Below are 23,804 nucleotides of genomic sequence, written 5' to 3'. Positions count from 1 at the left end.
CTTAGTCAGCAGGCAGGATCAGTGGGCCGCGGGACTGAAGGCGGGGTGCGGGGAGGGAGGCTGCGCAGCTGCTGGGGTGCAAGTCCATCCGCGGGGTGATGGGGATACTGTTCACTGACAGAGTCCAAGGGAAGGCAGGCTCTGGTTTGGGGAAACGTTAATGCAATAATTCCATCCTGGACAAGTTGCTTTTGAGGTGCGGAGAGGCACTGAGTGAAGGTGGAGAGGAGACGGGGTACAGCGGTCTGGCTCTGAGGCCTGGTTTACGGCACAGGCGGAGGCGGGTGGGTGGCGGGGCGGGTGCTGCTGCAGCAGGCGCGGGAGAGCGCAGGGAAGGGCAGGGCCGCGGACGACAGGGGGCCTTAGGAGCCAGTGCTGTGGAACACGGCTGCCCACTGCAGAGGAGGCAGCCGCACAGGGAACGAATATTCTTTTTGCGTTGCCACCTAACAAGCAAAAGAAACAGGCGAAATGAATTCGAATAATATGTTCGATTTAACCCAAAATCTTAAGAACATTATCATTTCAACATGTAATCAATATGAAAAATATTAACGAGATCTTTCCCATTCCTTTTTTTAGCAAATCAATTTTATTGATACATATTAATAAAGCATACAGTTCATCTAAAGTGTACAGTCAATGGTATTTGGTATAATAACATAGTTGTGCATTTATCACTTTAATCATTATTAGAGCATTTTTATTCTTTCCATAATTATAATAAACACAAAACGGACAAACAAGAAAACGGAAGAACAAAAAAATTCTTTACCTCTCAATCTCTCTCTGTTTCCCCTGCTTTTTCTGGCTATTCTTACAAATTTGTTTATTTATTAAGCAGTTTAATTGAGATATATCCACAGACCCTACAATCTATCTAAAGTGGATAAGCAGAGGAGCAGATGTAGCTCAGTGGTTTGAGCACCTGCTTCCCATGTATAAGGTCTTGGGTTCAATCCCTGGTACTGCCTTAAAAAAAAAGTGAATAATCAATGGCTTTTAGTATAATCACAACGTTGTGCATTCATCATCACAAAAAAATTTTAGAATTAGTCCAAAAAGAAAAACTCCACATCCTTTTTTTTCCCTCACACTGTCTTTGAAACCTGACATGTATTTTACACTAATAGTACATCTCAGTTGGACCAGGCTCTTTTCAAGTGCTCCATAGCTGCCAAATTGGACAGCTCTAAACTAAAGACAGATACTGGTACAAATTCTCTCAAAGCCCAAATCTTCTCTTCTATCAAATAGGGGTCATAATAGCTGCCTTTCATTGAAGGTAAAGCTCTTGGCACATAGTGACCTACAGTAAATTTGGTCACTTTTATGGGAAACAGATGTGTTTCAAGCAATTGGGTTCCTGTCTGTCATATAGGGTTCAGAGTTTGATACTCAGGGCCTCCTGGTGAAGGTAAGCTGGCCCACGCAGCGAGTTGGCTCACGTGGAGTGCCGCCCTGTGTCAGAGTGCTGCCCCGCGCATGAGTGCCGGCCATTGCGGAGAGCTGATGCAGCAAGGTGGCGCAACAAAAAGACACACAGTGGAGAGATAATAAGAAATGTAACAGAACAGGGAGCTGAGGTGGTGTAAGAGAATGATCGCCTCTCTCCCACTCTGGAAGGTCCCAGGATTGGTTCCTGGAGCTGCCTAATGAGAATACAAGCAGACACAGAAGAACACACAGCAAATGGGCACAGAGAGCAGATAATGGAGGAAGGGGGGAGAAATAAATAAACTTTTTAAAAAATTGGCTTTTATTAAGGCAGGTGAGAACTTTTATAAAAGAGGAAGTGGAGACAGTAAGGAATGGAAGCTTTACAGGGACATGGTATGGTTTCTTTCTCTCCCTCCCTCCTTCCTTCCTTCCTTCCTTCCTCCCTTCCTCCCTTCCTTAAAGATGGGAGAGGCTTGGCATGTTTTTAGGCCTCGGGCAAGTTGCTGATCAACAGGGAGAAATATAGGAGAGGCATAAAGCATATAGAGTTTGGGAAGATAAAGCGGGGGTGGAATTGGAGCCTAGGTGGAGGGTAGAAAGATTAGCCTTCAACCCAAAGCTCTAAGAACAACAGGAAGGAAGTCAAGGTGGACAAGCGAAACACTCGTTGACCATACCTGAGTGCTTTCTGTCTGTGCAAATTCTCTTGTCCACTCCTCCCAACAACCTCGAAAGTTGACTCCTGCTAATGTTCCCATTTTACAGAGGAGGAAACTGCGTCTTTGAGAGGATACTTGCTGAAGGTCCCAAAGCTAGTCTAGCCAGCATTTGAACCCAGGCATTCTGATATCAAAGTCTAGATTCTTTTTTTTTTTAAAGATTTATTTTTTATTTATTTCTCTCCCTCCCCCCGCCCCCATTGTCTGCTCTCTGTGTCCATTTGCTGTGTGTTCTTCTTTGTCCACTTACATTCTTGTCAGTGGCACTGGGAATCTGTGTCTCTTTTTGTTGCATCATCTTGCTGCATCAGCTCTCCATGTGTGTGGTGCCACTCCTGGGCAGCCTGCACTTTTTTGCATGGGGCGGCTGTCCTTACGGGGTGCACTCCTTGTGCGTAGGGCTCTCCTACGCGGGGGACACCCCTGCGTGGCTCAGCACTCCTTGTGCACAATAGCACTGTGCATGGGCCAGGAGGCCCTGGGTTTGAACCCTGGACCCCCAATGTGGTAGGCAGACACTCTATCAGTTGAGCCAAATCCTCTTCCCCTTTTTTAAAATTTTGGTACAATCTTTCTTATTTTGGCTTTGTCTGATGTTTCTTATGATTAGATTCAGGATATGCATTTTCAACCAGAATTCTATTTAAGTGTATCCTTCTCAGGCATCACATCCGAAGCCTGTGATGCCCATCTGCTTCTCAGTGGTGATAGGACTCTTGATCCCCTGATCAAAGTGTTGTCCAATTTCTCCATTATAAAGTTATTTTCAACTAATAATAAGCAATCTGAAGGGAGATACTTTAAATATTCTGCAAATATTCTGCTCTTTGTCATATTTCCCCCCAGATTTAGCATCTACTGATAATTCTTGCCTGATCCACTTTACTATGATGATTGCAAAATAATTTCCCAACTCCAGCACTCCCTCCACGTTCACCATTCAATAGTCAACTTACTACTTAGCAAGAAGCCTCTCTTCTCCCTTCTCTCATCATTTTGGACTCATTGACTTTTTTTTTTTTTTTTTTTTGCTGTGGGTTATAATTTATTAATGTCCTAATCATTTTGGTGCTTAATATCCCAGATTTTGCTGGTGGGAGCCCCTTCAAGCTAGTTGCTTGTCCTGTGACATGTCTCCTCCTTTTTTTTTTTTTTTTTTTTTAAAGTACTTTCTGGCATAATAAGATGTTCCAGGCTCCTCATCTAGTATATACAATGCCCCAGCCCTGGAATAAGTAATTTTCCTAATGAACCCTGATTCTAATACCTAGTGGGAAATGGTATTAGAGACCACGATCTGCATGCAAAATACCCTTATTGTTAATGGGTATATTTGATTCTTGTCCTTTTAACAGAGTTAAATATATACATATACACGTAAATTCATATACATATAGTTGCACACATATATGCATATACTTATATACATGTGCATATATATATACACATATACATGTTTTTTTTTTTTTTTTTAAGATTTACTTATTTATTTAATTCCCCCCCCTCCCCCGGTTGTCTGTTCTGTGTCTATTTGCTGTGTCTTGCTGCGTCTTGTTTCTTTTGTCCGCTTCTGTTGTCGTCAGCAGCACAGGACGTGTGGGCGGTGCCATTCCTGGGCAGGCTGCACTTTCTTTCACACTGGGCAGCTCTCCTTAAGGGGCGCACTCCTTGCGCGTGGGACACCCCTGCGTGGCACGGCACTCCTTGCGCACATCAGCACTGTGCATGGGCCAGCTCCACACGGGTCAAGGAGGCCCGGGGTTTGAACTGCGGACCTCCCATGTGGTAGACGGACGCCCTAACCACTGGGCCAAGTCCGTTTCCCATAGACATGTTTTGGAAATCATGAGTTCACACCAATGTCTCCTATTCCAATCCATCCTCACAAGGGTTTTGCTTGTCTCCCTCCACTGAATACTCATATGTCTCTTCTTTCACAGGGAGAGTTCTGGCTCCAAAAACACTGACACATTTATTCATTTGCCCTGTATATCTAAAATACATCTAAAATAATTTCAGGGAGCAGTTGTGGCTCAAGAAGTTGAAGGAGTAATATTTTTAAAAAATGAATAAAAAAATTAAAAAAAAAAAAAGAAGTTGAAGGCCTGCTTCCCACTTGAGAGGTCCTGGGTTCAGTTTTCGGTGCCTCCTGAAAAACAAAAACAAACAACAAGGAAACAAATGTAAAAACCAACTCAGGAGAGCTGATGTGGCTCAGTGGTTGAGCACTGACTTCCCACATATGAGGTCCTGGGTTCAATCCCCAGCCCTGGCACCTCAAAAAAATAGGAAAAAAAGTAGTTTCAGAATAATTTTGCCAACACCACTACAAAACAAACTTACTAGAGTTCAGAATTCACGTGCAGTTTTCTCTCTGCCCCACCCCACCCCACCGGAGCCTAGATTTTTAAAGACTACCTCCTAGCAAGGTTGTTTGCTGGGAGGAAGGTGGTAGCAGAAGAGGAGCGAAGGAGCTGAGGAAGAGGAGATTTGAGATAGCCATGGAGGGAAAAGCTGAGGGAGCTTCAGCATCAGAAGCTGAGAATAAATTTCTGAGGCTGAAGAAGATAAATGTGCAGTGGCTCTAGCCCACTCAATGGAATGGTTTTCTGCAACCATCTTGGCATCCTGGGTGTGGGAGTGGAGAAGACAGATGGTTGGAATGGCTGTACTGATCCAAAGTTGGGGAACTACCAGGTGGATGTGACAGAAGGACAGAGGGTGAGGACGCAGGGGTGCTGGCAAGAGAGTGGTGGCAACCTGAACCCTGGAGTCTGGGCTGAATGGGAGAGGAAGTGAAGCCATGAGGGAGAAGACGGAGTGAGTAGAACTTGACCTGAGCTGAGAAAGAAGGGGTTTATTGAAGTGATTTGTGGTCACTGAATCCAAGGATCTAGGAATAGTCAGTTCAGGGAGCTATGAAGAGTGGTGACTTGTACCAAATTTGGCTGGGGACAGGATAGGAAGGACTGCACTTGGAGCAACCAAGAGACATTGTTCTCCCCCAAGGACCACAGATTGAACAAGAGAAGACCTAGCTGGCCTCGGCTGAATATGAAAGTTGTTTAAGGCACATTATGCAATGTATGATCAACAGTTGAGAGTAGTGTTCAAGGTGATATCATAAAAAAGAAGGGGTCTTAGAGATCGTATATCTGGGAAATCACTTCTATTTTTTGTGTTTTGTTAAAGCAGTTTTATTGAGATGTATTCACATACTGTAGCAGTTTGATATAATTGATGAATTCCAAAAAGAGATATTGGATTATGTTTGTAATCTGATCTGTACCTGGGCATGATTGGGTAATCATTAGGGCGTGGAGTCCCCACTCAATCCCCACCGCTTGGTGGGTGGAGACTCACAGATAAAAGGCATGTCAAAGGACAGAGCTGGAGCTTTTGATGCAGGGATTTCTGATGTTACAGTTTGATGCTGAAGACCCTGGAAGTCAGCACACAGAGGAAAGAGAAGTCAGGCCCAGGAAGGAAGGAACCTTGAAGCCAGAGTAAAGCAAGTCCCAGAAACCCAGGTAGGAACCCAGGAAGCCTGAACCCTGGCAGACGTTAGCAGCCATCTTGCTCCAAATAGACTTTGGTGAGGGAAGTAACTTATGCTTTATGGCCTGGTATCTGTAAGCTCCTACCCCAAATAAATACCCTTTACAAAAACCAACCAATTTCTGATATTTTGCATCAGCACCTTTTTGGCTGACTAATACACATACCATACAATCTATCCAAAGTGTGCAGTCAATGGCTTTTAGTATAATCACAAATTTGTGCACTCATCACTGGGAATCACTTTTAAGGTGAGGAAATGAAGGTCCAGACAAGTTAAGCAATTGCCTCTCAGTCGTGTTGGGATTCAGAACCAGGTGTTTTAAATTCCAAGTTAGTAACTTTCTCTATCCTACTGCAGTGGTGAAGCTAGCAGAATGTCTTGCAGACTGGTTATTTTTCTAATTATTTCATGTATAATAGTCTTTGTTCTCCACATGAATTTTTAAAATAATTTTTAATTGTGGTAAAATATACATAATATAAAAATAATTTAAACTATTTTAAGTGGACAATTCTTTGACATTAAGTATATTGACAATACTGTGTAACTTTCACCACTATCAAATAAGCCAGACAGAAAAGAACAAATATTGTATGTTTTCTCTTATATAAAATATTTAAAATAGGCAAATTAATAGGGACAGAAAGTAGAATAGTGGTATCAGAGATTGGGGGAAGGCAGAATGGGGAGCTATAGCTAAATGAGTATATGAGTTTTGGTTTGGGATGATGAAAAAAGTCTGGATATAGATAATGGTGAAAGTTACACAAACCCCAGAATGCTCTCATATGCCTAGTTAACCACAGGTGGATGATGATCCACCACATGGTTCACCGTGATATATAGTCCCATGCAATTCATCCAAAGTGCACAGTCAGTGCCTCTCACTTTCATCACTGAGTTGTGAAGTCATCGTCTCAGAAGTTTTTGGACATTTTCCTTAGTCCCAAAGAATGAATCCCATACCTCCTTATTATTGACCCTTAGCATTGACAGAGTACCTTCTTTGACATTGATGCAAGAATATTACAATATTGCTGTTAACTATAGTCTAAAAGTTACATAACTGTATTTTTTTCCATGCATTACCATATACTTACCACCTTGTGATAGTGATGTGCATTTGTTCTAGTTTGTAGCAGTTTGATATAATTTATAAATTCCAGAAAGAAATATTGGATTATGTTTGTAAATTGTTTTTTTCCTAGGGCATGATCGAGAGTATTGGATTCAGAGGTTTTACTTTTACTTGATTAAATAATTATTAAGGGTTTGATTGGACCTCACCAAGGGGGTGGGGACTCACAGGAAAACCACACCACAGAGAAGGGAGGTTGGAGTTTTGCTGTTGGAATTTTGATGTTGGAGTTTTGATGCTAGTGTCTTGAGCTGGAGCCCTAGGAAGTAAGCACACAGAGGAGCTTGGTCGTGAGGAAACAGAGAAGGCCCTGGAAAGATAAACAAGCCATTTGCCTAATAGTCTACGGCTGGTCTAGTGGAGATACCAGAGCAGCTGAGCCTGGAGAGAGGCAAGCCCTGGAAAGAGAGGAACCCAGGACGCCTGAACCCTTACAGACATCAGCATGCCGTCTTGCTCCAACACATGGCATTAAACTTTGGTGAGGGAGGTAACTTGTGCTTTATGGCCTGGTAACTGTAAGCTTCTACCTCAATAAATACCCTTAATGAAAACACCGATTTCTGATATTTTGCATCAGCACCCCTTTGGCTGACTAATACATATTTCACAGAAGAACATACTTGTATTTGTACTATTAACCACAATTCTTATCTACTACCATGTTCACTATGTTATTCAATCCCTAGATTATTCTCTTTTTTTCAATTGATATTTGCATCCCTAGACTACCCCTTTCAGTCACAATCACATTTATAAACCAGCCATGTTAGTTATACTCACTGTAATGTGTTACCATCAACTCTATCCATTTCCACACATTTACAGTCAAGCCAATTAAAAACTCTGCATACATTAAGCATCCGTACCCCTTCTCAACCCTCATCCTATATCCTAGTAACCTAGTAAACTCTAGATTTTAACTCCATCTGTTTATTCTTCATATTTACTTCATGTTAGTGAGACCATACAATATTTGTCCTTTGTGTCTGGCTCTGGATATACCACATATTGTTTATCCTTTCTTCTACTGATGGACACTTGTGTTGCTTCTGCCTTTGGCTATTGTGAATAATTCTGTGATGAACGCTGGTGTGCAATATCTGTCTGAGTGCCTGTTTTCAGTTCTTTTGAGTATATACCTAAAAGTGGAAATGCCAGGTCATCTGGTAATTCCATACTTAACATTCCAAGGAAGTGGAACCACCAAGTTGTTTTCCACAGTGGTTGCACCATTTTACATTGCCTCCAACAATGTATGAGAATCCTTATTTCTCTGCATCCTTGCCATACTTGTTATTTTCTGTTTTTAAAATAATAGCCATCTTGATGGGTCTGAAGTGGTATCTCATTGTAATTTTAATATGCATTTCTTTAGTGGCGAATGATGTTAGCATATTTTCATATACTTATGGGCCATTTGAATAGCTTTTTTTGAGAAATGTCTATTAAATCCTTGGTCAAGTTTTTCTTTCTTTTTAAAAAAACTCTTGGAGGTACCTGGGTCTTAACCCGGGACCTTGTACATGGGAAGCAGGCTCTTACTACTGACCTACATCTGCTCCCCAATGCCAATGAGAATTAGTTTTTTCATTTGTTTGTTTGGTTTTTAGGAGGCACCAAGGATTGAATCTGAGACTTTGTACATGGGAAGCAGGCACTTAACCACTTGAGCTACATCCGCTCCCCTCGTCAAGTTTTGTTGAGTGGTAGGAGATTCTAAAAAATTAAACCCTTATCAGGGGAAGCAGATGTGGCTCATCTGATAGAGTGTGTGTCTACCATATGGAGGGTCCAGGGCTTGATTACCAGGGCCTCCTGACTCTTGTGGTAAGCTGGCCCACGTGCAGTGCTGTAGCGCGCAAGGAGTGCCATGCCATGCAGGGGCATTCCTGAGTAGGGAAGCCTCACGCGCAAAAAGTGTGCCCCACAAGGAAAGGCGCCCCACATGAAAAAAGCGCAGCCTGCCCAGGAGTGGTACTGCACACACAGAGAGGTGGCACAGCAAGATGACAACAAAAAAGAGATGCAGTTCCCAGTGCTGCCGGATAATGCAAGCGGACGCAGAAGAACACACAGCGAATGAACACAGAGAGCAGACAACGGGGTGGGGTGGGGGGTAGGGAGGGGTGGTGGTGGGGAGATGGGAAGAGAAATAAATAAAAAATAAATAAATCTTTAAAAAAACCTACAAAAAACCCTTGTCAGATATAGAGTTTCCAAATATTTTTCCCACTCTGTAGGTTGTCTTTTCACTTTTTAGAGGAAATACTTTCAAATTTATAGGACAATTACAAAACTAATACAAACCCCATAGAGAGAGCTCCAGCATATCCCTACTTCCCCAGATACCCAGATCCACCAATTATAATATTTTGCCACATTTGCCCTACGTTTATCTGTATCTTCTTTCTTTTTTCCTTTGTCAGTCTGGTTCAGGGTCTGTCAATTTTGTTGATCTTCTTGAAGAACCAACTTTTGGTTTTGTTGATTCTCTCTTGTATTTTTTTTTCTCTATTTCATTTATCTTTGCTCTGATCTTTATTATTTCTTTCCTTTAATTTGGTTTGGGATTTGTTTGATGTTCCTTTTCTAGTTCCTCTGGGTGTGCAGTTAGGGCTTCAGTTTTAGCTCACTGCCTTTGCTGTATGCTATAGGTTTTGGTATGTTGTATTCTCATTTTCACTCATCTCTTGCAATTTCTTCTTTGACCCACTGATTATTAAAGAATGTGTTATTTAATCTTCAAATATTTGTGAATTTTCCCTTTTCCGTCCATTATTGATTTCCAGCTTCAGAGAAAGTGGTTTGTATAATTTCAATCTTTTTAAATTTATTGAGACATGTCTTGAGACCCAACAGATGGTCTAACCTGAAGAAGGATCCATGAGCACTTGAAAAAATTTATATCCTGCTGTTTTGGTGTGTAATGCTCTATTTCAGTTAGGTCTAGTTCATTTCATTATTCAAGCACTGTTTCTTTCTTTATCCTCTGTCCAGCTGTTCTATCCAATACTGAGAGTGGTGTATTGAAGTCCCCAACTCTTACTAATCAGGGACTCAGGGAATTGAATGGTAACATGAAACACAACAACATACATGTCATGGAAGTTCCAGATGGAGAAGAGAATGAAAAGGGACAGAAAGAGTATTTGAGGAAATAATGGCTGAAAATTTCCCAAACTCGTGAAAGAAATGAATTTACATGTCTAAGAACCACAGCATACCCCAATCAAAATAAATGCAAATAAACTTACTCTAAGACACATATTACTCAGAAAGTCAAACATCAAAGATAAAGAGAAAATTCTGACAGCATCAAGAGAAATGCAAATCATCACATATGAGGGAGGCCTAGTAAGACTCAGTGCAGATTTCTCATCAGAAACAATGGAGGCAAAAAGACGGTGGTATGATATAACTAAGATACTGAAAGAGAAAAAATGGCCAGCCAAGAATTCTTTAACCGGCAAAATTGTCTTTCAAATATGAAGGTGAACTTAAAATATTCACAAATAAACAGAAACCAAGAGAGTTCATAAAAAAGGATCTTACTTTGCAGGAAGCATAAAGGGACCCCTAAACCGTGAAAGGAAAAGGCAGGAGATAGAGACTTGGAGGAGAGTGTAGAAGGCAAGAATAGCAGAAAGGATAACCAAAAGAGTGAAAAAACAGATGAAAATAAGATATGCCATATGAAAACCAAAGAATGAAAGGGTGGAAATAAATGATGCATTTATAGTAATATCATTGAATGTGAATGGTTTAAACTCCTCAATCAAAAATAAAGGTTGGGAAACAGATGTGGCTCAAGTGAGTGGGCTCCCATGTACCATATGGGAGGCCCTGGTTTCAATTCCTGGGCCTCCTGGTAAAGGCAAGCCGGGCCCACGTGTGGAGAGCTGGCGGCTTGCACCGCAGGAGAACTGGCGCAGCGAGATGATGAAACAAAGGGAGAGGCAGAGGAGAGACAGTGAGAGATGCAGCAGACCAGGGCGCTGAGGTGGCTCAAGCACTTGAGTGCCTCTCTCCCACACTGGAGTTCCTGGGATCGGTTCCCAGTGCCTTGTAAAGAGAAAGATGAGAATAAAAAAGAAAAGCAAACATAGAAGAACACTCAGTGAATGGACACAGAGAGCAGAAAGCATGTGCAAACAACAAAGGGGCAATAAATGTAAAAAAAAAGATTTCTGAGCAGGTGAAGCTCAATGGTTGAGCACCTGCCTCGCATACATGAGGTCCTGGGTTCAATCCCCAGAAACTCCTGGAAACAAAACAAAACAAAATAACAACAACAACAACAACAACAAAAAGGTATAGGGAGCGGATGTGGCTCAAGCAGTACAGAGCCCGCCTCCCACATGGGAGGTCCAGGGTTTGGTTGCTGGTGCCTCCTAAAGAAAAAACAGACAGACAATGAGCAAAAATAATGAGCAGGCAATGAGTGCAAACAACAATAAAAAAAAAAAAACACCAGTGAAAAATAAAACAACAAGCAAAAACAAGGAGCAAACAGATGAGGGAGCCATCTTGGAGGGTGGGATATAAGGGAAGTGGAATTGGCTCAAGTGGCTGAATCCTGCTTCCCACACGAGAGGTCCCAGGTTTGGTCCCCAATGTCTCCTAAAAACAAAAACAAACAACAGGAAGTAAACAAATGAAGAAAACCAACTCAGGGGATCTGATATGGCTCAGTGATTGAGTGCTGGCTTCCTGCATAGAGGTCCCAGGTTCAATCCCCGGACCGTGTACCTCAAAAAAAAGAAAAAAAGATATAGGCTGACGGAATGGATGAAAAAACATGAGCCATCCATATGCTCAGGAGCCTATAAAAGACTCACCTTAGACCCAGGGATACAAACCAGTGAAAGTGAAAGGTTGGAAAAAGATACTCCAGGCAAACAGTAACCAAAAAAGAGAAGGGGTAGTTATACTAATATTGGACAAAACAGACTTTAAATGCAAAAAAGTTGTAAGACATATGGAAGGCCATTATATATTAATAAAAGGGACAATCCATCAGGAAGAATAATAGTCATAAAGGTCTATGCATCTAACCAAGGTGCCCCAAAATATATGAGGCAAACTCTGGCAAACCCTCAAGGGAGAAATAGACATCTCAATAATCATCTGAAACTTCAACACACCACTGACATCATTAGATAGAACAACTAGACAGACGATCAACAAGGAAACAGAGAACTTGAACAATACAATAAACAAGTTAGACCTAACAGACATATATAGAACATTGCATCCCACATCAGGGGGTTACACACTCTTCTCAAGTGCTCATAGATGTTTCTCCGGGATAGACCACAGGTTAGGGCACAAGGTAGATCTCAGTCAATATAAAAAGACTGAAATTATACAAAGCGCCTTCTCAGGTCATAATGGAATGAAGCTGGAAATCAAAAATAGATGGGAAAGGGGAAATTTTACCAAGTGTGCACACTAAAAAACACAGTCCTAAACAATCAGTGGGTCAAAGAAGTAAGTGAAATTAGTAAAAATATGGAGATGAATGAAAACGAGAACATAATTTATCAAAACTTATGAGATACAGCACAGGCAGTGCTGAGAAGTAAGTTTATATTAAATTATTATTATAAATATATTAATTATATTAAAAAAGAAGAAAGAACTAAAATCAAAGACATAATTAAATACCTGGAAGAACTAGGAAAAAAAAACAGTAAACCAATCCCAAAGCAAGCAAAAGAAAGAAATAACAAAGATTAAAGCAGAAATAAATTAAATTGAGAGCACCAAAAACAATAGAGAAAATCAACAAAACCAAAAGCTGTTTCTCTGAGAGGCTCAAAAAAACTGACAAAACTTTAGCTACACTAACAAAAACAACAGCAACAACAAAAGATGCAAATAAATAAAATCAGAAATGAAAGGGGGGATGTTATAACTGACCCCATAGAAATAAAAAGGATTGAAAGAGGATTTTATGAGGTTTGTTTTCCTGTTCAGTAGAAGAGATGTGGACTTTTGGAAGGCGGCAGACTAGAAAGACATGGGCCTCTCTTCTCTCCCAGAAAAATACCTAGAGGACAGGCAGAAACAGAAATGGCCTAGGAAAAGATCTTCTACGGTTTAGGACACTAAGGGAAAACTGGATACTGCCTGGAGGAGAGAGGGACAAAGGAAAAGAATCATAATGCAAAACTGTGAGTTAAAAGCTGCAGCTGCAAATGCTGGCATCCTCCCCTACATGACAGTTTTAAATTCTCAGGTTTGGGACTGGGGCTACAGACAAAGGGGGCCTCAGGGATCTGCCTCCCCAGGAAAGGGGAGAAAGTAGGGACACAGCCCAAGGCTGACTCAGCTTTTGATACACAAATTAGGTCTGCTTGGTTCGATGAGCTCTTCCAGACCTGGTAGAGCCCCGACTTTGTTTGTCTTGGGAGCCCCAAGGGATTAAAGAGATCCAACCCTCTCAATCTCCTTCTCTACTAACCAGGACTAAGTGTTGAGGGTGCAGCAGGGAATGGAATTATTTCCTACCCTGGAAAAGGGAGGGGACTTATAATAAAGGTTGGTGAACTGCCTCTAAGAAAGTTTGAATTAAGAGACTCTTAGCCCCCAGGCAGGAACCTCTGACACAGGGATCCTGTCCTAGTGCGGCAAACACAAGCGGACCTGGCATTGACCTGAGAGGGCTGTCAACGTGCGCCATCTGCTGGCAGACCAAAGAAGTACACATGAGGAAATTTAAAAGTAAATGAGAGGATTTTTCTGGCCTTTCCAGCCTCCCTACCCAAGGCTCTAGGAAGAGAGTCTACAACCCATTACTGGGTCCAGGACCCACATTTGAGCAACTTAGAGGGACAATCCTAAAGACCCAGAACACATTGAACCAAGAATCAAAGAACAGTAGTAACACACAATCTCCCACCACTAAAACCCTAAAAAAGTGAGAGAAAGTGAGAATCTGAGTAAACTCACCACCCTTATCATATGTCTAGACGTCAGCAAAAAATTACAAGTCATACTAAGAAAATGGAAGAAAAGGACCAAAAAGGGAATATATGAAATCCCCAGAAGAGATGCAATAGTTAAGACAACTAATGAATGAGATATACACAAATTTCCAAAATCAAATTAATGAGTTGAAAGACAGTATGGCTAAAGAGATAAAGGACATCAAGAAGACAATGAGGGGAAGTGGATTTGGCCCACTAGATAGGGCGTCCACCTACCACTTGGGAGGCTCAAGGGTCAAACCCAGGGCCTCCTTGACCCGTTTGGAGCTGGCCCATGTGCAGTGCTGATGCACGTAAGGAGTGCCCTGCCACGCAGGGGTGTCCCCCGCATAGGGGAGCCCCACGTGCAAGGAGTGTGCCCTGTAAGGAGAGCCGGCCAGCGTGAAAAAAGTGCAGCCTGCCCAGGAATGACGCTGCACACACGGAGAGCTGATGCAGCAAGATGATGCAACAAAACGAGACACAGATTCAGGGTGCCGCTGACAAGTATATAAGTGGACACAGAAAAACACACAGCGAATGGACACAGAGAGCAGACAGCTGGGGGGGGGGCGGGGAAGGGGAGAGAAAAATAAAGGGAAGACATTGAAGGAAGCAAATGTGGCCCAATCAATTGGGCTCCTGTCTACCATATGGGAGGCCCTGGGTTCACTTCCCAGGGCCTCCTTGTGAAAGCAAGCTGGCTCATGCTGCCATGGAGAGCTGACGGGCCCGTGCCCACAGAGAGCTGGTGCAGCAAGATGATGCAACAAATGGAGACAAGCAGACACAGAAGAATGTGCAGCAAATGGACACAGAGAGCAAACAGCAAGCAAACGGCAAGGGGAGGGGATAAATTAAAATATAAATCTTTTAAAAAAAAGAAGAAGACATTGAAGAGCTCTTTTCAAGGAAAACACAGTCACTGTTGCAGCAGTGCTCCGGCTTCCTGGTCCTCCTGACTCACTGCTGTTCATTCTCGCCGAGGAATAAATGGGTCAGGAAACCACACTGCAGCCATGGCTTTTAGAATCACCCTGACCAGCCACAATGTGAAGTCTCTGGAGAAGGTGTGTGCTGACTTGATTAGAGGTGCAAAGGAAAAACCTCTAAGTGAAGGGACTGGTCTGGATGCCTACCAAAACTCTTAAGAATCACTGCAAGGAAAACACCTTGTGGTGAAGGTTCAAAGACGGGATTGTTTCCAGATGAGAATCCACAAGCAACTCATTGACTTGCACAGTCCTGAGATTGTTAAGTAGATTACTTCCATCTAGGAGTAGAGGTTAAAGTCACCGTTGCGGATGTTTGAGTCAACTATTTTAATAAATTTTTGTCAGATGCTAAAAAATAAAAATAAGAAGACACTGAGAGAACACAAAGAAGAATTTGAAAACCTGAATAAAAAAGTAACAGAGCTCATGGGAATGAAAGACATGATAGGTGAGATAAAAAATACATTAAAGGCATACAAGAGCAGACTCAAAATGAAAGAAGAAAGAATAAGTGATACAGAAAACAGAATAGCTGAAATTGAAGAGAGAAAAGAATGGGAAAAATAGAGTGAAGGCTCATGGAGTTCAATAATAACATGAAACATGCAACAACATACATGTCATGGGAGTTCCAGAAGGAGAAGAGAAAGGAAAAGGGGCAAAAATTGTATTTGAGGAAGTAATGGCTGAAAATTTCCCAACTCTCATGAAAGAAACGAACTTACATGTCCAAGAAGGGATGCGTACCCTGATCAGAAAAAATGGGAATAGACCTACTCCAAGACACATACAACTCAGAATGTCAAACATCAGAGATAAAGAAAAAATTCCAGAGCAGCAAGGGAGAAGTAAGCCATCACATACAAAGGATGCCCCAGTAAGACTTAGTGTGTGTGTGTGGGGAGAAATTAAATTAAAAAAAGAACTGAAAAAAAAAAGACGTAGTGGGGATTTCTCATCAGAAACAATGGAGGCGAGAAGACAATTGTATGATACAGTTAAGATATTCAAAGAGAAAAACTGCCAGCTGAGAATTCTTTATGCAGCAAATTTGTTGTTCAGATATGAAGGTGAGTTTAAAACATTTACAAACAGAAACTAAAAGAGTTCATAAAAAAGAATCCACCTTTACAATAAATACAAACAGAAGCCTTATAGACTGAAAGAAAAAGGCAGGAGAGAAAGGCTTGGAGGAAAGTACAGAAGAAAGAATAGCAGAAAGGGTAACCAAAAGATTGAAAAAGACAGACAAAAATAAGATATGACACACGAAAACCAAAGAATAAAATGGTGGAAGTAAATAATGCATTTACAGTAATGTCATTGAATGTGAATGGGTTAAACTCCCCAATAAAAAGATATAGGCTGACAGAATGGATAAAAAAATATGAGCCATCCATATGCTGCCTACAAGAGACACCTAAGACCCGGGGATACAAACTAGCTGAAGGTGAAAGGTTAGAAAAAGATACTCCATGCAAACAGTAAACAAAAAAGAGCAGGGGTAGCTATACTAATATCAAACAAACAGACTTTAAATTCAAAAAAGTTATAAAGATATGGAAGGCCATTATATTTTAATAAAAGGGACAATTCACAAGGAAGAAATAACAATCATAATATCTATGCACCTAACCAGGGTATCCCAAAATACATGAGGCAAATTCTGGCAAACCTGAAGGGAGAAATAGACATCTCTACAATAATATTTGGAGAATTCAACACACTACTGCCATCATTAATAGAACAACTACGCAGAAAATCAACAAGGAAACAGAGAACTTGAACAATATGATAAAGGAGCTAGACTTAACAGACATAAATGGAATATTATACCCAAACTTAGTGGGTTATCCATTCTTCTTAAAAGCTCATGGATCTTCCTCCAGGATAGGCCACATATTTGGTCACAAGGCAGGTCTCAATCAATATAAAAAAACTGAAATTATACAAAGCACTTTCTCAGATCATAATGGAATGAAACTGGAAATCGGTAATAGATGGGAAAGGGGAAAATTTGCCAATGTGTGGAGGCTTAACAACACACTCCTAAATAATCAGTGGGTCAAAGAAGAAATTGTAAGTGAAATTAGTAAATATATTGGGATGAATGAAAATGAGAAAACAACTTATGAAATCCTATGGTATACAGCAAAGGCAGTTCCTGAGAGGGAAAGTTATAGCCGTAAATGCCTATATTAAAAAAGAAAAAAGAAACTAAATCAAAGACCTAACTGAATAACTGAAGAAACTAGGAAAAGAACAGCAACCAATCCCAAAGCAAGTAGACGAAATCATAAAGATTAAAGCAGAAATAAATGAAAGTCTACAAAACCAAAAGTTGGTTATTTGAGAAGATTAGTAAAATTGACAACCTCTTAGCTAGACTAATAAAGGAAAAAAGAGAAGATGCAAATAAATAAAATCAGAAATGAAAGGAGTAAAGTTACAACTGAACCCACAGAAATAAAAAAGGTCATATGAAGATACGAGAGACTGTATGCCAAGAAACTAGACAACCTAGTTGAAATGGACAAATTCCTAGAAATGCACAAACAACTTACACTGATGCTACAAGAAATACAAGGACTTAATAACTCAATCACATTTAAAGAGATTGAATCAATCATCAAAATCTCCCAGCAAAGAAAATTCCAGGACCAGATGGTTTCACAGGTGAATTCTATCAAGTATTTGGAGAAGAATTAACACCAATCCTGTTTAAATTCTTCAAAAAAAATTGAAGAGGAGGGAAAATTGCCCAACACATTTTATGAAGCCAACATCATCCTAATACCAAGGCCAGAAAGAGACACTAGAAGAAAAATTACAGACCAATCTGTCTAATACACACAGATGTAAAAATTCTCAACAAAATACTTGTAAATTGAATCCAACAGCATATCAAAACACTTATACAACACAAGCAAGTGGGATTTATTTCCGGTATGCAAGGCTGGTTCAACATAAGAAAGTCGATTAACAAACTGAAGGGAAAAAAACCCACATGATCATCTCGATTAATGTAGAAAAGGAATTCAACAAAATCCAGCCTTCTATCTTGATAAAAACACTTCAAATGATAGGATTAGAAGTATAATTCCTCAATATGATAAAAGGCATCTAGGAAAAACCCACAGCCAACATTGTACTAAATTGGGAAAGGTTAAAATCTTTCCCTCTAAGGTTGGGAACAAGACTAGGATGCCCACTGTCATTATTGCTATTCAACATTGTAGTAGAAGTTCTAGCTAGAGGAATTAGACAAGAAAAAAAAAAAAAATTAAAGGCATCCAAACAGGAGAAGAGGAAGTAAAACTCTGTTTGTGGATGACATGACCCTATATTTAGAAAATTCTGAAATGTCTACAAGAAAGTTATATGTGCTAATAAATGAGTTCAGCAAAATGGCAGGATACAAGATCAACATGCAAAAATCAGTAATGTTTCTGTACACTAATACTGAACAATTGAAGGAGGAAATCAGGAGAAAAATTCATTTATGATAGAAACAAAAGACTCGAATACCTATGCATCAATTTAACGAAGAAGTACAGGACCTATATGCAGAAAACTACAAAACACTGCAAAAAGAAATCAATGAAGACCTACGCAAAGGGAAAGACATTCTGTGTTCATGGATTGTAGACTAAATATCATGAAGGTGTCACTCCTACCCAAACTGATTTCTAGATTCAGTACAATACCAATAAATATTACAACATCCTACTTTACAGAAATAGAAAAGGCAATTACCAAATTTATTCAGAAAGGAAAGGGGCCCTGAATAGCCATAAACATCCTGAGTGATGTGGGAGGACTCTCACTGCCTGACTTTGAAATATATTAGAAAGCTTCAGTGTTTAAAACAGCATGGCATTCTCATAAAGATAGACACAATTAGTGGAATAGAATTGAGAGTCCAGAAATAGACCCTCACTTCTGTAACAAACTGGTTTTAACAAACCTACCAAGTCCATGTTAATGGGACAAATGGTGCTGAAAGTACTGGATATCCATAATCAACAGAATGAAAGAGGACTTCTATTTCACTCCCTATACAAGAATCAACTCAAAATGGTTCAAAGACCTAAACATAAAAGCCAGGACCATAAAACTACTTGAAGAAAATGTAGGGATACATCTTCAAGATCTTGTGGTACGTTTCTTAAACCTTACATCCAAACCATGAGCAATGAAGGAAAAATAGATAAATGGGACCTCCTCAAAATTAGACACTTTTGTTCTTCAAAAGACTTGTCAAAAAGTAAAAAAGGGGGCGGGGGACTTGGCCCAGTGGTTAGGGCATCCGTCTACCACATGGGAGGTCTGCAGTTCAAACCCGGGCCTCCTTTACCTGTGTAGCGCTGGCCCATGCGCAGTACTGATGCGCACAAGGAGTGCCCTGCCACGCAAGGGTGCCGCCCGCGTAGGGGAGCCCCAAGCGCAAGGAGTGCGCCCCGTAAGGAGAGCCGCCCAGGTCGAAAGAAAGTGCAGCCTGCCCAGGAATGGTGCCACTCACACGGAGAGCTGACACAACAAGATGACGCAACAAAAAGAAACACAGATTCCCGTGCCGCTGACAACAACAGAAGTGGACAAAAAAGACACAACAAATAGACACAGAGAACAGACAACTGGGTGGGGTAGGGGGGGAAAGGGGAGAGAAATAAATAAATAATCTTTAAAAAAAAAAGTAAAAAGGCAGGGGAGCAGATGTAGCTCAAGTAGTTGAGTGCCTGCTTCCCATGTACGAGGTTCTAGGTTCGATTCCTGGTACCTCCTAAGAACAAAAACAAACCAAAAAACCATCTCAAACCAACCCTCATTGGGGAACATATGTAGCTCAGTGGTTGAGTGCCTGTTTCCAGTGTATGAGGTCCTGGGTCCCTGGTACCGCCTAAAAAAATAAAAATAAAAAATAAAAAGGCAGCCTACTCAATGGAAGAAAATATTTGGAAATCACACGTCCATTAAAGATTAATATCCATGATGCTACAACTCAACAATAAAAAGACAAATGACCCAATTTAAAAATGGGTAAAAGACTTGAATGGACATTTGTCTAAAGAAGAAATACAAATGGCAAAGAAAAACACAAATGGAAAATGTCACTAGTGATTAGGGAAATGCAGATAAAAGCTACAATGATGGGAAGGGGACTTGGCCCAATGGATAGGGCGTCCGCCTACCACATGGGAGGTCCATGGTTCAAACCCGGGCCTCCTTGATCCGTGTGGAGCTGGCCCATGCCCAGTGCTGATGCGCGCAAGGAGTGTGTGCTATGCAGGAGTGTCCCCTGCATAGGGGAGCCCCACGCGCAAGGAGTGTGCCCCGTAAGGAGAGCTGCCCAGCGCGAAAGAAAGTGCAGCCTGCCCAGGAATGGTGCCACACACACGGAGAGCTGACACAGCAAGATGATGCAACAAAAAGAAACAGATTCCCAGTGCCACTGATAAGGATAGAAACGGTCACAGAAGAACACACAGCGAATAGACACAGAGAGCAGACAACGGGGGGTGGGGGGGGGCAGAGAAATAAATTAAAAAAGCTACAATGAAACATCATTTCACTCCTATGAGAATAGCCACTATTTTGTTATTATTTATCTTTAAAAAAAAAAGGCAATAAAAAAATAAACTAAATGTAAAAAAAAAAGAATGGCCACTATTAAAAAGATGGAAAACTGCAACTGTTGGAGAGGAGGTGGAGAGATAGGATCGCTCATTCATTGTTGGTGGGAATGTAGAATGGTGCAGCCACTGTGGAGGACTGTTTGGCAGTTCCTAAGGAAGTTGAATATAGATTTGCCATGGGACCCGGCAATACCGTTGCTAGGTATATACCCAGAAAAACTGAGCAGTGACACAATCAGACTTCTGCACACCAATGTTCATAGTGGCGTTATTCATAATTGCTAAAAGATGGAAACAACCCAGGTGTCCACTAACTGATAAAAGAATAAACAATTTGTGGTGTATACATATGATGGAATATTATGCAGCCATAAGAAGAAATGAAGTCGTGAAGCATATGGCAACATGGGTGAACCTAGAGGACATTATGTGAGTGAAACAAGCCAGACACAAAAGGACAAATACTGTATGAGTGCACTATTATATTGTGTAAATTCATGGAGTTAATAACTAAAATATAGGTCACCAGAAAATAGAATGAAGACAGAGAATGGAAAACTGAGGTTCAATATGTACAGAATTGGTAAAAAGGTTTTTTTGTAAATCTTTGGATGTGAATAGAAATAGTAAAGCATATCAAAGTGTTTGTAACCAGCAGAGCTATTATGTGGGTATGGCAGTGGTTGAAAGGGCAAGTCTGAGGTCATATATATTCCTGGGAGGAAAGCTAAAAAATATAACATAGGACTGTGTAGCATAGCGAAACCTCATGTGAAATACGAGTTTGGGTAATATTGCATATATGAAACTGTTTTTCTTTGAAACTGAACAATGAATGTTAATGTTTCAAAATGTTAGTATCAGATAAAAATGCAACCAAAGCAAACTATGGGTAGTAGTGTATAGTAATATATTAATAATCTTCCATTAAAGGTAAGAAAGGAAATATACTAAGTGAAAGAAACTAGACAAAAGATACTACATATTATTTTACTCCATCTATACAAAATATAAGTACAAATAAATTAGAGAGATGGAAACAGAATAGCAGCTATGTATAGTAGGGGAAGGATAGAGAGATTGAGAGGTGATTATTAAGAGGCAGAGGTGTGTTTTTTTTTGTCTGTTTTTATTATTATGATTAGTAATGAAAATTCTCTAATAATGATTAAAGTGATGAATGCACAACTATATGATTGATTATACACATTGGATACAATGGACTGTATACTTTATGAATATGTATCAATAAAATTGATTTAAAAAAGAAAAAAAATTGTGACACCATAACTGAAGTCAGAGTGGACAGGTATCCAGTAGATTTCCAAAATTCTTGCAACTTTCAATGACAAATGGGGAAAAAATATGTAGAATTTTTGTTTCCAAAAAGCTCCTATGTCTATCCAGAGTTCCAACATTTAATGTTCCTTCAAAAAATTTTAGAGTAATGTAATGCTTACTGTCATCACCTGTTTAAATTTGTTCATTCCACTTTCAAGGGATGTTGTCACTTCACCAAAACCAGAAAAGGGTATGCTGCTATCAGGTGGGGACAGTACCTTATTAACCACTGTAAAGAAAGGGTTCTTAAGAAATGTGTTTCTCTGAAATCCCTATTGAATAAAATTTCTAGCAAAGGAGAAAATGGTGAACTTTAGGTTGTATATATGTTACTATTTGAAAAAAAAAAACACAAAAAACAACCCATAGAACAGTACATTGCAAAGAGTGAATCCTAATGTTAACTACCGTCTATGGTTAATAGTATAGTTACACTGTTTCATCAATTTTAACAAAGGTTATACTGATGCAAAATGTTAATAATAGGGAAACCTATATGAGGCACGTATATGGGAACTCTTTCTGCAGGATTTTTCCATAAACCTACAACCACTCTAATAAAAAAAAAAATTCTAGCCACAGAGTCACACCCTTCTCAGCCTCCTAAAAAAAACAGTTTGAGAAATGACAGGCACATAGGTTTCTAGATGCTGCAGCATGCCTTTCCCTAAGGGACACTGCTGCCTAATCCAGAGGAAAACTAGCTTCTCTTTTATGAAGAAAATTGATAGAACCCCTTTCCTGGAAGCTATTTCCAGAATTTTTTTTTTTTTAAAGATTTATTTATTTATTTAATACCCTCCCCCTCCCCCGGTTGTCTGTTCTCTGTGTCTATTTGCTGTCTTGTGCTGCACTTTCTTTCGTGCTGGGCCGCTCTCCTTACGGGCGCACTCCTTGCGCGTGGGGCTCCCCTACGCGGGGGACACCCCTGCATGGGGTGGCACTCCTTGCACGCATCAGCACTGCACATGGGCCAGCTCCACACGGGTCAGGGAGGCCCGGGTTTTGAACCGCGGACCTCCCATGTGGTAGACAGACGCCCTAACCACTGGGCCAGGTCCGTTTCCCTAGTTCCAGAATTAACTGTGAGTTGGGCAGGGCTGGAAATTTAACTATCATGATCCTTCAGGAGTTAATGGATGTGGAGGTTGTGACTGGATTTCATAGGAGTCTCTCCCTTATGTCCCTTCAACATCTTAGCATCCAAACCACATCTCTCAGCCAGCCTCTTGATCTCAAAAAGCATATGGTTTTTCTGAATCTAATAATGTATTCTGATTTTTGATTCCAAAAATAATATTATCCTACTGGAGTGCCCTAACTTTTAGAACCTTTCTCTAAAATTACCTGGAGCAAAAACAAGTATTTCTGAGCAACTTTCAAACAAGACCTTCTCCAGCAAACCTTGACAGCTATTCTTTTAGGGACAAAAGGTAGGGTTCTGGCTGGGTGTTTTACAGATACTTCAAGTGCTGTGTAATCATTGTAAGATTTGAGTAAGGTGTGGAACGGGGGTAGGTCACTTGAAAACTCCCTGGGTAAAGAGCTTGGGCAGGTCATTCTCTTTCAAATGACTCACGGTGTGCAGGGGCCAGGGGAATGTGGAGACTCTTTGTACTATCTGTTCAATTACTCTGTAAATCTAATACTACTCTGAAAATAGTTGATTAATTAAAAAAAAGATTTACAGAGTAGGATTGTAATTTTGCTTTGCCGCAAGGTTCTAATCACTAGTCACCCAGGTTAGTGGTGGTGGCTGAAAGAGTTTCAAAGTGATAGTTAAAAACATGCTATGGGAAGTGGACGTGGCTCAACTGATAAGAGTGTCGCCTACCACATGGGAGGGTCCAGGGTTCAATACCCAGGGCCTCCTGACCCATGTGATGAGCTGGCCCACGTGCAGTGCTGATGCGTGCAAGGAGTGCTGTGCTATGCAGGGCGCCCCTGCATAGGGGAGCCCCACATGCAAGGAGTGCGCCCTGCAAGGAGAGCTGTCCCA

Source organism: Dasypus novemcinctus, chromosome 10 (genome assembly GCF_030445035.2).
Source record: "Dasypus novemcinctus isolate mDasNov1 chromosome 10, mDasNov1.1.hap2, whole genome shotgun sequence".
NCBI classification, from domain to species: Eukaryota; Metazoa; Chordata; class Mammalia; order Cingulata; family Dasypodidae; genus Dasypus; species Dasypus novemcinctus.
The sequence above is the reverse complement of the archived record's forward strand: the minus strand, read 5'-3'. Positions refer to the sequence as shown.